Here is a 16359-nt window from a genome sequence, read left to right on the forward strand (position 1 = left end):
TTTTAATTTGAGAAGATGAAAAAAGTTCTGGATATGGATGATAGTGATGGTTGTACAATAATGTGAATGTACTTAATTCTACTGAGCTGTGCACTTAAAATAGTTAAAATGGTAAATTTTATGTTCTGTGCGTTTTACTACAATAAAAAGTGGAAAAAAATTGATAGAAATAGTGATACATGGATTTTGTGGATAATGTACAAAAAAAAAGGTTTTTAAAAGAATCTCATGATTCTGAGGTGCAGGGAATATTCTATTCTTTCACCCAGTTATATAGGTATTGATTTTGTAATATTCCATCAAGCTGTACATTTACGTAATTTTATGTCTTTGTGTTGTATTTCACAATAAAAAGATGGGACAAAGTGTGTGAATGATAAATACTTAATCACTGTCAACTTTTGTCTGGGTCATTGTGACAACCTTCTAACTGGTCTCCTGACTTCTGCCCTTGGAAACCTAGAATCTATTCTTAACCTAGCATGAAAATGATGCTGCTAAAATTTAATTAGTTGTTATGGGCTGAAATGTGTGTCTCCCTGTCCCCCGCCAAATTCATTTGATGAAATCCTAAACCTCAGTACCCTAGATTGTGACTATATTTGGAGATAGAATCTTTAAAGAGCTAATTAAGTTAAAATGAGCCACTAGAAGAGACAGAAGGGACTCATGCACACAGAGGAAAGATCATGTGAGGACATAGTGAAGAGGCAGGCATTAGCAAACCAAGTAGAGAAGCCTCAGAAGAAACAAAGCCTGCTGACACCTTGATCTTGGACTTCAAGCCTCCAGAACTGTGAGAAAAAAAATTTCTGTTGTGTAAGATACTCAGTCTGTGGTATTTTGTTATAGCAGTCCTAACAAACTAATATAGATTATGCCATCCTCTACTATAGATTCCAGTTTTATTACAAGTTAAAGATGAAAGTTCTTACAGTGCCCTGTATAATCTGGCCTTTACCTCCTTTCTCTAACTTTACTCACTTGGTTGTCCACTTGCTCATTCTGATCTATCCACTCAGCCTCTTTGCTGTTCCTTACACACAGAAGGCACATTTTTGCCTCAGGACCTTTGCACATTTCTGGCATCTCTACTGAGAAGCCCTTTCCCCAGATACCTGGGTGGCTCCTCCCTCCTCTCTTTTGGCTACTTACTCATCCCTGGCCTCCCCATCCTTAAGGTCCTTCCTTCTCTGGCTATATTTTTCTTTCTAGCTCTTATCACTATCTAACATTATATCTTTTACACACACACACACACACACACATTTTTAATTGTCTGCCTCCCACACTAACATGAATCTTCAGGAGGGTAGGATTTGTGTCTGCTTTGTTCACTGCTGAAGTTACAGGGTCTGAAGTGTCTTGCACATAGTATGTGCTCAATATTTATTTGTTGAATAAATGAATGAATAAATAATTCTTATTGAGATATAACTGACAAATAACATTATATTGGTTTCAGGTATATAACATAGTGATTCAATATTTATATATAGTGAAATAATCACCACAATAAGTCTAGTTAGCATCTATTACCTCACATTTACAATTTTTTTCTTGTAATGAAAACATTTACAATCTATTATCGTTGCAACTTTCAAATATACAATGAATATGAATAAATGATTTGATGTAAAGAATCTTTTTTTAACATTAAAATTTGTTGTTATTGATGATGTAAAATATTTGTTCTAAAAGGCTTTTTGTCATTTGTATTTACTCCTCTATTCATGTTATTTGGCCATTTAAAAAAATTAGAGTCCAGAAGACAATGTTTTCACCATATTGCTATTGTCTCTTCTCCAAACATTACTAACTGGTGTGTAAACCCTTTGCCGAATTTCGTAACATATATTTTTAGTTTGTGGTTAGCCTTTTAATGATTTTTTTAAACAAAATAATTTATATTTTTTATATAGGTAAGTCTATTGTGAGTTCTTCCTCTGATGCAAACTTCGTCTTAAAGCAGCAGCTTTTAATAATTCTGTCCATTTCCCAGGAAGTCTTCCCTTATCTTATTTCTAGTGACCCCTCTGATGCTCATTCATCTGAAACTCATCCATCTGGGCAGGTGACAGAAAATTGTTTTCCTGCAAGGAGTTTTTATAGCAATAACCACAGATGGATTTTGCCCTCATGAAATTGTCATGGTGAGCAAACAGTCATGTGAATGTAGACTTTTTTATGGTGCCATCTAGGGTCCATTTGCACTAGATAGGCTTTGGGTTATATGTCTGATAATCTATTTCAGCACCAATATATAGAGCTATCTCATTTTCTAAGATTCTCCTTATCCATCTTCAGATGCCGATTACTGCAATAAGTCCAGTCGCCTTTCCTCTTCCAAGCAAAGGGATTTGTAGCCTCTGGCAAAAAGATGAAGAAACTAAGGCACACAAATGCTTAAGTAAAGGGCTAAAATTTACGCACTGAGTAAGATGTTCAAAATGTTTAATGATTGGCATGGTGTTGATGGCAAACACTCAGAACCTACTGATCAGAACAAACACCAGCATGAATTCTAACAAATCAGAACAGAGGCCACTGTAAACAACCCCAATGGCCCTACCACAAAGAACACACCTTTTTGTGGTACAGTCAGGACTTGAGCTCCAGAGTCCGTACTCTTGAATATGCCCCACTTTACTGTCTCAGAACCAGACTTCACAGCAATAAAGTCTGATGGCCAATTTCAAGCCTTCTTGTTCTGTTCCATAATCAACTCCTGTTTCCCCAAACTTTCATCAAAATTATCTATATTCAACTCTGGATGTAGTGGAGTCATAAAGAGAGAGAGCAGAGTGAAGTCGTGTGTATATTAGGAAAGAGATAGTGTTTGGAGTGTTTGGGGCAAACCACTGCCTACAGAAAAATTATGAGAAGGCAAGAGCAATCCATGAAACAGCCCAGAGCAGCTGTCTATAATGAAGGTGACAGCAATCTCCATTCCCTGAGATCTTTAGAGGTATTTGGAAGGGAAATAGATTTCCTGCAAACATATAGGATGATTTTAAGATATCATTCTTGTTATTCTTGTTATAATTGTTAATAAAGGAATGAATGAGTGAAAATTTGGGGAAAGCTTGAAAACTCAGGAGGAAGGTTTAGGAACACTGGTGTTTGGAGTCAGACATTGCTTTAGGCATGGGTCTGCCATTTACAGGTTAAGGGACCTATATCAAACCTCCTTTCCTAAATCTCCTTAATCTATCAAATGAGTGTAATAATAGTGCCCATCTGATAGGTAGAGGGTTAAATGAGGGTTAACAGACACATGTATCCAGTTGCTGAGCACAATGAATAGAATGTTCAGTCAATGCCAGGCATTGCTGCAGAGAACAATGGTGTCATCACCTGCATCATCATCATGATCTCTGAAATATTTTGAGTTCACACACACACACACACACACACACACACACACACACACACAAGATAAATCCATGGTAGAGATGCTCACATATTTTCTCCTAATCTCCAAATGACAGAGAAAGAGAAGGCAATGCTTCAGGAATGGGAGAGGCCAAATGTGAGAGTCCTTAAGAAAGCAAGGAGGGAAGGACACTGGGCTTTGAGCTCAGGAGATTCCTAAGGAGTTAAAGCAGTAAAATGATAAAAAGAGAGATAAGGAAGAAGAGAAGCCCTGGGGGCAGGGGTTTGATTGGTGAGAAATGGAGAGGTGATTAACAGCAGTTATAAAAGACCAAGACAGGTAATGAACAGCACTTTTTTTTAGAGTAAGAGAGATCTCAATCTATCAAATTTTATCTCTTGCCTTTCATTGCATCTCTGGGAAGTTTTATGTGGCCAGAGGATAATGTCAGTTGATTTCATCTTTTTAGACCATGTCTTGATTCAAATGTTTCCAAGGCGATTTTGGTTAGCACTGGTGAGTTAAGGTGAAGTAAGGCCAGGTGAATACAGGTGAGGTATATATTCTCATGCCCTGCTGGAGGGAATGTAAATTAGTACAATCTCTGTGGAAAGCAACTGTGCAATGCATCTCAAAATGCCTTAAAAATTTTCATCCATTTGGTGCAAACTTTGGAAAAGTATCCTATGGAAATGATTAGAAAGTTGGCCAACAAAAGGGAGGCTATCATGTTGTTTACATGAGTAACAAAAAACACAAAGGAAGACAACTGTAAAAAAAAAAAAAAAAAACTAAAAATTTGAGCAAATTTGAGCAAATTTGAGCAAATTTGGGTAGTGGGATTATAAAAAATTGTTATTTGCTTTATTTTATTTTTAGATTTTCCTAAATTTCTCCAACATGTTACTTATAAGAAAAATATATTTAGAAATAAATGCATTAAACAAAAGTTCATTTCCTCTTTTCCATTTCTCCTTTGCCTCCCTCCCTTTGCAAACCAAGATCTAGTTATTCTGGTAATGACAGGCACAGGATGGCCCACTGTGGATTCTGTCCTTGATTCTCCTTTCTTCTTTTGTCGATTTTATTGTGCTTTGGACTGGGATTGTATGGCTCCCTCCAATGTGAATGGATCTCTACAGGGTTTGTTCTCCACGACATTGGTCCATGAACATCCTCACGCATTGCTTCTCACTGAAGCCAAAGTGGGCAGGACATCTTGCCTGGGAAGACACTCAGGCTTAATTCAGCACATCTTGTTTCAGAGATACTGGAGTAGGGCTAGGAAAGTGGGAAGAAAAGGGAAGAAAGAGGGTGTTTTTTTCTATCCATTAATATTTCTCTTCAGCAAGTTAAAAGTCATACCTGATGTCATCAGTTGGATATATATTGGTTGATGATAACCTGTTTCGTTTCTTACATGCACACGCACACACAAAAATAGTGTGCTTGAACTGACGTTTTGCAAAGGAGAAATTCATTCATTCATCCATTCACATTTATTTATTAAGTTCCCCCTGTGTGTCCAGCACTGTTCTAAATGCTGGGAAGATAGCTGTAAACAAACCAGGAAAAATCACTGCCTAAATGGAGCTTTCATTCTACTGGGGGCGAGTCAATAGTGCAATGAAGAAAAATTAAGCAGACAGAGTAATGGAGATAGAGAATAATGGAGTGAAATGTGTGCATGTGTTGCCTTAGAAAGAGTACTTGAAAAAGGCCTCTTAATAAAGAGATATTTGAACAGAGACCTGAAGGAAGTGGGAGAGTGAGGAACGTGGTTATCTTAAAGAGACTCTCTAGGCAGAGGGAACAGCAAGTGTAAAAACACCAAGGAAGAGCTCATTTGATGTGTTTGAGGACTAGTGAGGAAGCCCGTGTGGCTGGAGATAAGGCTGGGGAGTTATGAGAGGGTCTGTTGTATAGTAATATTGTTTCACATGACTTCAAATCTACTTATTTATGACTTAAGTGGAGTTATTTCAATCCATTTGTTTATGACAAAAACAGAAAACAGAAAAAAGTTGCTTTGATATAAGTATGAAGTAAGTTACATCTGGATGTCATTATTCCTCATCTGTTGTCATCGATAAACACCTCAGCAGCCTAGCAGCTGGGGCTTATTGATAAGAACATGTGGAGAAGCAACTATGGCAATAAGACATTTAGACTGTAAATACTGAGAGTTTATGAGGACTATTTGAGAGTTTCTGTCTGGGTGAGGTGACTTCGCAAACCAAAAACCAGGGCATTTAGCTCCCACTGTGGACAAGAAGAGTCTTTGGTGGGCAGTGGTTAAAGCCAAGCAGTGGCCCCATAAAGGAAGTGACCCTGTAACTGAGCCCAAGCTTGTACCGCTTATCACATGACAGCAAATAAGTCAAGTGACAAGGTGTTGGGGCAAGGAAAGTGACTTTATTTGGAAAGACAGTCAGCTGAGATGACAGACTAGTATCCTAAGGAACCATCCTGAGAAAGTACATTCAGGCTTCTTTCAGATCAAGGGAAGAGGGAAATGAGAGGGGCAAGAGGTGATTGACAACTGCAGAAGTCTGGGAGCCAGCAGGGGTCCAAGGAAGGTTGTGAAACTTCTTTGTTCTTAGTCTGTTGACTCTAGTTGATGCGAGTCTGGTCCTGAGGTTCCTGCAAATCTTTGATGAATAATCATTATTTTTGTACATACTTCCCTTATCTACTTGGGAGAGGCACTTTCTGGTAAGAGGCTTTTTTTTTTTTGTGAAACTCAAGCCACAAGCAGAATTCCTCTAATGATTGACATGTCCATATGCAAGACTGAGCAGAAGCTATTAACCTGAAGGCCATGAAAACAAAGCAGGTTTGAGCAAGATGGAGTCAGAGAGGCCAAGCATTTTGCTCTATTACAACTCTATGCAGAGATTTGGCCACACGGATACCTGGCTTTTACTAGTGTTATTCGATTTCAATTTTATGTTAGGGAAACTTTTAATTTGTTCACTTTTGTTTCTCATAAGCAAACACCAATATTATTACTGTAGACACTTTAAAAAGCTATGTGGGGGGCTTTAGACAATGTTGGAAAATCTTTATTATCTGTTTTCAACCATCTAAAGAAGCATTCACTTCCTACAAATTTCTTCTTATTTGACTCTGGAAAACTTTTTTCTGACTAAATTGATTTTTTCTTTTTAAAAAAAGGAAGAGTAGGCATTCAACCAGGCATGATAAAAAGATCACCAGCTTTAATCTGTGTGTGTGTGTATGCATGTGTTTATATGTGTGTATTCTCAAAAAGAAATACTAGAAAAACAAATCAGAAATTAATAGAAATTATTTATAAGGGAGATAGGAGATGGGAAGAAGGGACAAGGATAGAAGTGAAGATTATAAAAATAAAATAAAATTTAAAAGAAGAGCACCCGATATAGAACCAGACAGACTTTGGTTCAAATTCCAGTTCTGCAGCTAATTACCAATTGACCTTGGAAAAGTTACTTAATCTTTCTCAGCTTCAGTCCCATTAATATAATGCATAGGATTCTTGGGAATACCAAGTGAGCTAACACCTGCTGAATCACTTAGCCCAATGCCTGGGGAATGTTAGCTATGGTTAGTATTGTCTTGGTTCAATGTGCAAGAACCAGGACTATGGGAACCTTGTAAGATTCTTAAGCTTTGTATAAATACCCCTTGGTATTTTTGTGACCCCTTGTTTGTCATAAATGTTTAGGAAGAAAATTCTTAAGAAAATATAAATGTATATTTGTCTTGGGGGACAGCTGGAATGAGATGTTCTTACTCTGTAGCCATTTTAGAGTGGGATGGAAGAGTGATAAAAACTCTGGGAGTGGGTAGGAGCAGCTTTAGAGAGGAAATAGAAAACAGGCATTAAAAAAAAAAAATTAACCAAATAAAGTTGACTATCTAATTGGTTTTATTAAGCAATTCATGAATCAGTAGCATCCCATCTAGTAACTAGAAGGGTGCTCCAGGGGTTGTACAAAATGGAAAGTTTTTATAAAAAGAAGTATGTGGAAGGGGAGTGATTAGTTACACTGGGGCATCTTTCATTCATTCGTTTGTTTGTTTGTTTGTTTATTGCAGAGGAGAAGGGAATTCAAGGGTTTTATCCTACAGATTTCCTTTTCTTGTGGAGGATAGAGAAAGCCTACATGAGAGATTGCCTTACTGGTGCTTGCCCAGAAAATTCCAGACTGGTTGATTAAGACTGTATTTCTGGGAGAGGTTGAAACTGCAATTAAATCCGCTATTAAATCTAGGTTTAGTATCATGGGATTTTAGTCATTCATGACTAATGCCATTCTGAGCCTGCAGTGTTTTTTTGTTTGTTTGTTTTTAATACAGGGTGAGTTTCTGGGGCTTGTTGCAAAGAAGGAGCCTAGGACCTGGACTTAGACGATAGGAGCCTAACAGAAGATCAGAGGGTATTTCCCATATCTACCATGGATTTCTTCTTCTTTCTTTCTCTTTTATGATCAGCTTAGAAAAGCAGGGAGACAGTACAACTATGTTACTTTCTCAGCGCAACTTAAAAATCCTAGGGTTGTCTTCTTTGTTCCAATCAGGAAACAGCTCTCAACTCTCTCTCTTCTTCAATCAATGCCTCATTGTTTATAGAGCTGAGGAAGTCCGTGGCACAGGTTGTATAATCTAGACCAGACCTTTAGCACCTAATGCTTCTTTATAAAAGGAACCAAAGCCTCTTTTCTTTCTGACATTTCAAAGCTCAGTTGAACCCAGCAGCTTCTAAGCATTCTGCCACTTGACCACCTGTGTGACCCTGGGCAAGTTTCTAAACCTCCAACTTGAATGTGGGTCTGTCCCTAATGGAGGGCAGCACTGGCAAGAATGTCTGGCCCAGTCTCTCCCCCTGCATCATATAAGTAGTTTTAGCAAGTATAGCAGATGGTTTCACCAGTTTGTTTCCTCAGTGTGTGATTCCACTGGGAAGCTTTTTGTCTTCCGTCATGCTTTTACATTTTCTGCCTCTGTAAGATTTCATAACTGAGCTGAGCCATAGCCTTCTAAAACTTCTCCTGTTGCAGGTGAGGAATGGTGCCTGTGTTAGCCAGGTATCTATAGTTGGATGCTGGTCAAGAATGGCAGAAAATAAATTAATGAAATGCAACCAGGAAGCCACCATTATTTCCAACCATTGTTACTATCCTTGGACATTGATTTTAATAATAGACTACCTCAGCTGCCACCATGGATCCAACGTCACCGTTTCTATGACTTTTCATAGTTCAGAATCCTCGGTGGTAGTGACTCAGAACCTGTGTGGTCTCTGGCAGTTGAGGACAAGAAGGGCAAGGATTTCTGCCTTTTCACTTCTGTGCTATGCAGGCATTGGCTAACAGTCAGAAGATACAGCATAGTTACCCTGGATTCATATCCTCTGGTTAACTCTTTAGATGCTGGTGCCAGAAGAATGCTCTGACTCACAATGGGGATTTTTCATCATTAGGGAGGGGGATTTAGATGTTGGGAAGCAAGGGAAAAGAAAAAAAGAGTATCCATTGATGTGCCAGACTCTTGGATAGTGTTGTAAAGTGAGTTTTTTTAACCAAGCCCTTTGCTCTGTCCTCCCGCAGCTTCTCTCCTGTTGGGGTAGGGCCTGCCCAAGTCCTGTCATGCTTCAATACCTGAGCAGGTGCATTTGTTTCGTTCCGGTGCCTGGAGTTCTGGCCACAGTTCCTGGAGTTAAGTTTCTTTGCATGAAGCTGCAAGTTGCCAGCTAACCAATTACAGATCTTGGGACTTGGATAGAAATGACCTTTTGTTGTTTGTTTGTTTTTTCTTGGCTCTTCGCTCTCTAATCCATGGATATGGAAAGAGGGCTAAATGGAAGCCGGGAGACAGAGATTTGTTAACTGTGGATTTGGGCAAGTAATCTGACTTTATGAGTCTCAGTTTCCTTATCTGAAAAATCGGTGGAGGTGGGGTGGGGGGAGTTGCTGCAAAGATTTCTTGAGCTGCTGAATCACAGTGATTATGGTTCCAGCTCCAGTGTCTTTTTCTCAATTATACTTCCCAGGTCCCTTACTTTCCTGGATCTCCCATCCCTAATTCTAGTCTGCATTATTTCTATCCCTTTCATTAATTTTAAACACACCAGTTATGGAGCCACAATAAAAATGGGAATTTTCTATCCTTCGTTCAACCCACAGTCCTCCCACTTAGTATCATGCATCTATTGCCCCAAATCACTCAGCCTGAGGATTCTGACTTTTCCGTGGTCACAAGAGAAAAGTAGAGGGGCTGAGCTCTCAGCATTTGACCCTACAGAGTGGGGTCAAATATCCTTGTCATCTTCTCAGTAGAAACCCAGACAATTCTGGTTGCATTATGCTCCTCTTTGACAACATGGATGACAACTTTAGAATCATATCTTTGCTACTTGATTTTACTCAGATGGAGAGGAAAAAACCATACAAAGAAATCTTTTGTTTATTTTATATGCCGGAGGATCTTCTCGCAGGTTTTTCTACTCTGCCTTCCCTGTCTTGTTTCTTTTGTGGTTTCACTAAAAATAACGGCAGTTATAAAAACTGCTATCGTTTACTGACATCTTGCTATGTGGCAGGCCTTGTGCTGGTTGCTGGATCTATGTTATCTCATGTAACCCACTCAATAAATATAGGAGATAGACACCAATAACCTCTTTCCACAGATGAGGAAACCGAGGCTTGGAGAAGCCAAGTGATCTTTTTCTCTGGAGCCCTGTCTAGCAGCCCCTATAGAGTCACCAAACAGGCCCTCTGGTGAAATTGGTTCACTCTCCTCCAAATTCCCCAGCTTCCCAATCTCCATAGGTAAAACAAATCTCTGCAGCTTTTCTGATTTTCTTCTTCTCAGAAGTCTCTGAGTCTCTGGACTTACAACGTTCCAACCTTCACAGAGGCCACTATGCTGGTGTAATTACTCTTCCTTACTCCAATTCCCAAGTATGGTTACACACTCAGCCTCTCTCAAACTGCTCAAAATAGTTTCTATTTTGATTCAACCCAAATTTTCCTTGTTGTTTCAAATCAGGGGACAATTAGTAATAGCCTTCAAAATATTAATTCTTGTACCTCTTTCCGTTCCCCTTCCCTAAAAAAAACATTAAGCAAGTGCTTGGGGGAATTGCCTTTGCCTTTAAGAATTACACACTGTTGTAATGGGAAGAGGGAATTATGTGCTTTTCTTTTTTACTTTTCCCCTACTGGCTGCATGAATCCTTTTACCTGGAGAAATGAATAGAATGATTCCTGAAAGAATTCAAAGAGAAAGAATGTTAGTATTCAGTTTCTGATGTTCAAAATAGGGTTTCATAGCAAGATGATAACTCGAATGCTAAGCTTAGGGTGAGAAAAGAGGTTTTTCTAAATAATCTTAGCTCTCAGTTGGTCTAGATCATAGAGTTTCTCCCATAGGACTGAGATGATAACTTTGTTTACAATTTAAGTTTAGCCAGGAATCTGTAGATTATATTTAGGTTAGAGCCAGGAAGCTATAAAGCAGAGGAAATAAATGAATTTACTGTTTCTTCTTGTTCAAGGGTATTGTGGGAAGAAGAGGCCATGAATAGAGGCTCTTTAGGAGGGGAAGTAGTGAGATATATGCTCTGATTTCCCTTTAAAAGGCATGTTCAACAAGCTGAGAAGTATATAGAAGATAGGCCTCTTCCCTACTCCTTGTTTAAGACTCTGAGGAGAACTCTGGTAGCAGCCTCTGCTCTGGGACAGGGGTCAGTCTCACTTGGCACAAAAGGTAGGCTGCATATCAGGCAGAGAGTGGTGTTCTACTCTACAGTCCCAAACCTTCTTCCATTCCCATTGGAGAACCAGTGAGCCAGCCTTGATAACCACTGTACCTGGATGGCAGAGGGAGCCTGGAGCAGAACTCTGAATGGTCCACAGCTTCAGAAGGAGCTGAGGTGAGGTGAGGAGCCAAAGAATAAGTGATAGGAAGCTCAGACCAGGAGCTATGCCAGTTGCAGACAGAAGTGGGGGCCAACTGGACCCCTAGAGACAAGGATCCACATAAGGCCCTGCATAAAGCTGAGGTATGTTGTTTTCTCTAATGACGCCATAGGCCAAAAGCTCAGACACTCTCTCAGGAAGAATCAGGGAGCAGCCAGCAGAAATAGAAGGCCCTGAGCAGGACCCAAAAGGAGCAAATTAAATGATTGATTTGGACTAAGGTTGAAGCCGAATTGTGCATTCAGTTATATTTCTCCTCTTTATCTAGCAAATAACAACAAATAAGATGAAAACACCAAGACAATATTTTCCCTGCACATCCAAGGTGTATGGTGAGCATATTTAAGCCTACCATCCTATGTTTCAATAAAAGAAAATCAGCCTTTTCTATTTCGGGCCCAGTGATATGAGTTCTTTTAACTTTTCTTCTTATTTTACATTCTGGGTTCTAGCTGCTAATCTCTGGATAGTTTCTGAATGTTTGTATTCCTCTGAAATTTTGAGTATGTTCTCCTCTTTCTCCTCCCTTCAGCAATAACAAAAAGAAGGCAGGAAAACTCACTTTATGGGCTGAAATGTGTCCCCTTAAAATTCATATGGTGAAGCTGTAGCTCTCAGCACCTCAGAATGTGATTGTATTTGGAGGTAGGGCCTTAAAAGAGGCGATTAAGTTAAAGTGAGACATTAAGATGGGCCTAAATACAATTTGACTGGTATCCTTAGAAGAAGACAAAATTTGGACACACCAGGAAACACTAGGGATGCACGAGTACAGCAGAAAGGCCATGTGAGGACACAACAAGAAGATGGCCTTCTATAAGGAGAGAGCCCACACCTTGACCAGCTAACACCTTGATCGTGAACTTCTAGCCTCCAGAACTATGAGAAATAAATTCTGTTGTTTAAGCCACTCAGTCTATGACACCCTTAGTAAACCAATACACTCGCCTTTCTTTGTTTTTGCCCAGATAACAGAATTGTGCAAGTGAGGGTCCCATGGTTAAAGAGAGTACCACTCATCCTGGAGCTCACTGTGGGTACATTTTTTTAAAAATTAAATTTATTGGGGTAACATTGGTTAATATTACACAATTTTCAGGTATGGCACACTTTTTTAAGTGTAAGGGCGTTCTACAAAGCCGATTGTGCTGTGTGAGGGTATGCTGCATTTATTGACATTATTCAGCATAAAAGTGTGACTGTGGCATGTTGCATCAGTGGACAGGCTGGTATTAAATGAGAACACATGCTCTCTAAGGTCCACTGCAGCTCTGAGTCCAGGTAGGAGACAGAGTGACAAAGGCGCACAAAGATGGCAGCTGCATTGTGGCTGGGTGGGGGATGGTCCTTAAAAACTCAAGCCATTTTTTTGTGACAGATGTTTCTTTCGTACTGACAGGAAGGCATGGAATTAGTGGTACAAAATGAGATAGATACAGCATAAAAAACTGAAACGTGATCTTGAAAGTTTATCACAGTATAAGATATGGAGGGAAAAACTTCTGTGTCCAAGTACTCAATCCTCCTCCCACTGTACGCCTGGGTTAAGGACATTAAGACAGTTTGAAATATTAGGCAGGGATAGTAGCTTCTATAGGGTTCTACCTGCCTTCAACCTATTCCTCTGTTTCCTCCAACCCAGAGATGTAAGCTTTGACTTCATTCACCCATCTCTCTTTCTCACTTTATTATAATCATTCACAGGGTTTCACTCAGGGGTGGAGTGGAGGGGAGGGGGAGCTTTTGCCTCATTCAACCAGAGTCCAGAGGAAAACTTTTTTCTGAAAGTGAAGAGGTCTCATCTACCCTCCACTATCACTTACTTTAGGAGTAGAGTCCCAGAAGATGGCGCTAGATCCCTAAGCAAATATTGACATACCTGTCATGAACTCGGCCAGAGTACAAATCTATTTCCTCCTCTAGGCAGTATTTTGAGGGCATTGTTTTCATCATACCTAGGTCCTGCTGCCTAGCACCATGTCCCCTCTTCTAATCCTGTGTTTAGAGAAACGCCCTAGTTTGCTCTTTGTCCCAGAACCTTAGAGCTCTGTTCAAGAGGAGGAGGGAACAAGCTTTCTCAGCTGTCAAAGGTGTTTGGTATCTGAGCATTGCAACAGCAAAAGCAAATGGCCTAATCTCTTGCTGGAGATAGGCAGGGCCAGAGCTGAGGCAAGAATCTTGTTTGTCATGAAATAATAGAATGCTAGAGCCAGAGACACCTCCAAGTTCTTCTGGCCCACAATATACAAATGAGGAAAATAAGATCCAGAAAGATAACTTGTCTAAGTTCACACAGGCAGTAGTAATACACCTGTTGCTACAATTTATTGAGCACCTACTACATTATCTACCACTGGGCAAAGCATTTAACTTGCATCATGTCTCCCCACAACAATCTTTCAAGGTAGGTACTATTATCTCTGATTTACAGAAAGGGTATGAAAGCCTAGAGAAGTCAGGTGACTTGCCCAGGGACCCCCAGCTGAGCACAAAGTCAGGTTTCCCAACATACTCTTGGTCACCACTCTCCAAAGTAAGACCCTGTTTTGGGGAGTTGTTGGAATGGTGGATGTTCCATACCTAAAACATGATTGACAGGTTGCAACTGCTCTTTCATAAGTGACCAGCAAGCACCTGGCCTCCCCAGGGTGAAAGGATTATACCTCTTAGTTCATCTTTTCACAGGCCTCTCCAAAGAGGCTTTGAAATGTTGACAAACGAGTTGAAGGTAGGTCAGGTGCCAGCCACTTGCATTTACTTCCTGATTAACTGTATGGCTGGCACTTGCAGTTGAGGACACAGAAAAGTGAAGAGGATGTTAGCTTTCTCATGGGGGTGGTGTGAAATCAGAGGCCCCAGCAGCTCTGGGAGGTGGGGCAGAACCGGTTTTGTGCCTCTTCTTGACCTTTTCCACTCAGCGCCGCTTGGTATCTTTTCCTTCCTCCATGTCCCAACAGCCTCCAGCAAAGCCTTGCTCCAAGCCAGAACCTTTGCCTCCGTCCTCCCTTCCATAATGACATACCTGCCCTATGTGATGTTTCTCTGGGGCCCCGCTCTCTGCCCTGATAAACTGACCCTTATGATGTGCTCACGGCAAACCCTCGCTCCCTTTAGGTAACACATAACACATTTGAAATATAAAAGGTAGAATTATCAAGATTCTGAGCAGTCTGTCAGGAATATATTTGGGGAATCAGGAAGGGCTCTTAGGGGTTGTCACGTAATCGCAGTCTGATTCCCCACTTTCTAGGGTTGCCTTGCCGTGCTTCTCCGCCTCCAGGGCAAGATTTCCAAGGCTCTGCCTATGTGAAGTGTATAATTCATAAAACTTACTTGAATATGTGTCTTCATACAAGTGATATACCTAATGTCGGATTGGCAACTCCCAATTGTACCCTGGGTGACTCTCAAGTGTCTTTATGTGTACAAAGAAAAATTGAAGCTTATGCTTAAAGCTATGGAAAAATAATAATAAACTAGCATTTGACTATATATTTATCTTTAATTTTTATAACAACCTTGGGAAATAACTATTATCATCCCACTTATTTGATGAAGAAACTCTGAGATTCAGTGATTTGCCCAAATTCTCATAAGAAGTCAGTTTGAGAAAGATCTGTCTGACTTCACTGCCCATGCTCTTCTGTTTGTGCAAGGATGTGTGTCCCTTAGTTCAAAGTGTGCCTCTAGCCCAGGATGTAGCTGACTTGTGTTAACTCTTGAGAGCCGATTGTTTAATTTTCAGTTTTGTGAACCAATTATTAAGCATAGACATTGTTAAAAGTCAAATTATATAAAGTTATAATGAAATAAATTATATTAAAAACAAAAGTAAAAATACTCAAAACCTGCAACTATTATTTATGCTGTTAAGGTTATTTACACTTATTTTATCAGAATGGTGGAAATACTAAATAAAGCTGGACTGTTGCACACTTCCCAACTCTGCCTTTGGTGTTAGCTTCTTGGTACCTTGAAATCAGCTGATGGTGGGACTATTTATACCACAGAAATTGGCAAAGGTTACAAATTAGGGTGTTTTTTGTTGTTGTTTGTTTGTTTTTTTGCTGGAGAGCCAGTTGTTAAACATTTACGAGCAAACCGCTGCCCTAGCCTATTACCTCCTCATCACAGACACCAAACCTTTAAATCTTTGGATTAAAAGAACACATCAATTTAATTTAGGTTTATTTTATATTGAGCAAAACTATTTTGTCATACACCAGGCAGATGTCTAGTACATGTCAAACACCAGGCAGATGTCTAGTACATGAAACAAAGAAAAGCAGAGATGTCCTAGTTGTTGTTTTAAGCCTTTAAGCTTTGTGGTAGTCTTTGACATAGCAACAAGTAAGGAAACAGTTTCCCTCCTACTTCTCTGACTGTGGCTGCTGAGACCCCTGCATGGTGACACTTCTTATATATATATAACTGCCCTAATCACTGGTGTTCGCCAAAGCCATTCCTAACCCCTTCTTTTTCATTGTGTGTATCTTCCTGTCTGATTTTCATTTCATGTCCTCAGCTACCAAATATATGTATATCAAGTGTTAGTTTCTGAAAGAGTCCCAATAAACAGCAACTCTTTTTCCTTCCATGTTCTGCATAAACTGAGAAATGAAACAATAAACAGATGCTAAAAACATACTAAAACCAGATATATTTTCATACAATGAACAATCCAAAAATTAAACAAACAATTCCATTTATGATAGCATTAAAAAGTATAACCTACTGAGGAATAAATTTAACTAATACTTGTACACTGAAAACAATAAAACACTGCTTAAATAAATGAAAAAATATCCTGTGTTCATGAATTAGAAGACTTAATTTTGTTAATATGACAATACTCTACAAAGTGATCTACTGATCTAATGCAATACTTACCAAAATCACAATAGCTTTTTTTTTTTTTTGGTAGAAATAGAAAAAGTTGATCTTAAAATTAATATAGAATTGCAAGGGAACCCAACTGTCAAAATAATCTTGAAAAAGCAGAACAAAATTTAAAGA

Source organism: Pteropus alecto, unplaced genomic scaffold (genome assembly GCF_000325575.1).
Source record: "Pteropus alecto unplaced genomic scaffold, ASM32557v1 scaffold57, whole genome shotgun sequence".
Taxonomy (NCBI): domain Eukaryota; kingdom Metazoa; phylum Chordata; class Mammalia; order Chiroptera; family Pteropodidae; genus Pteropus; species Pteropus alecto.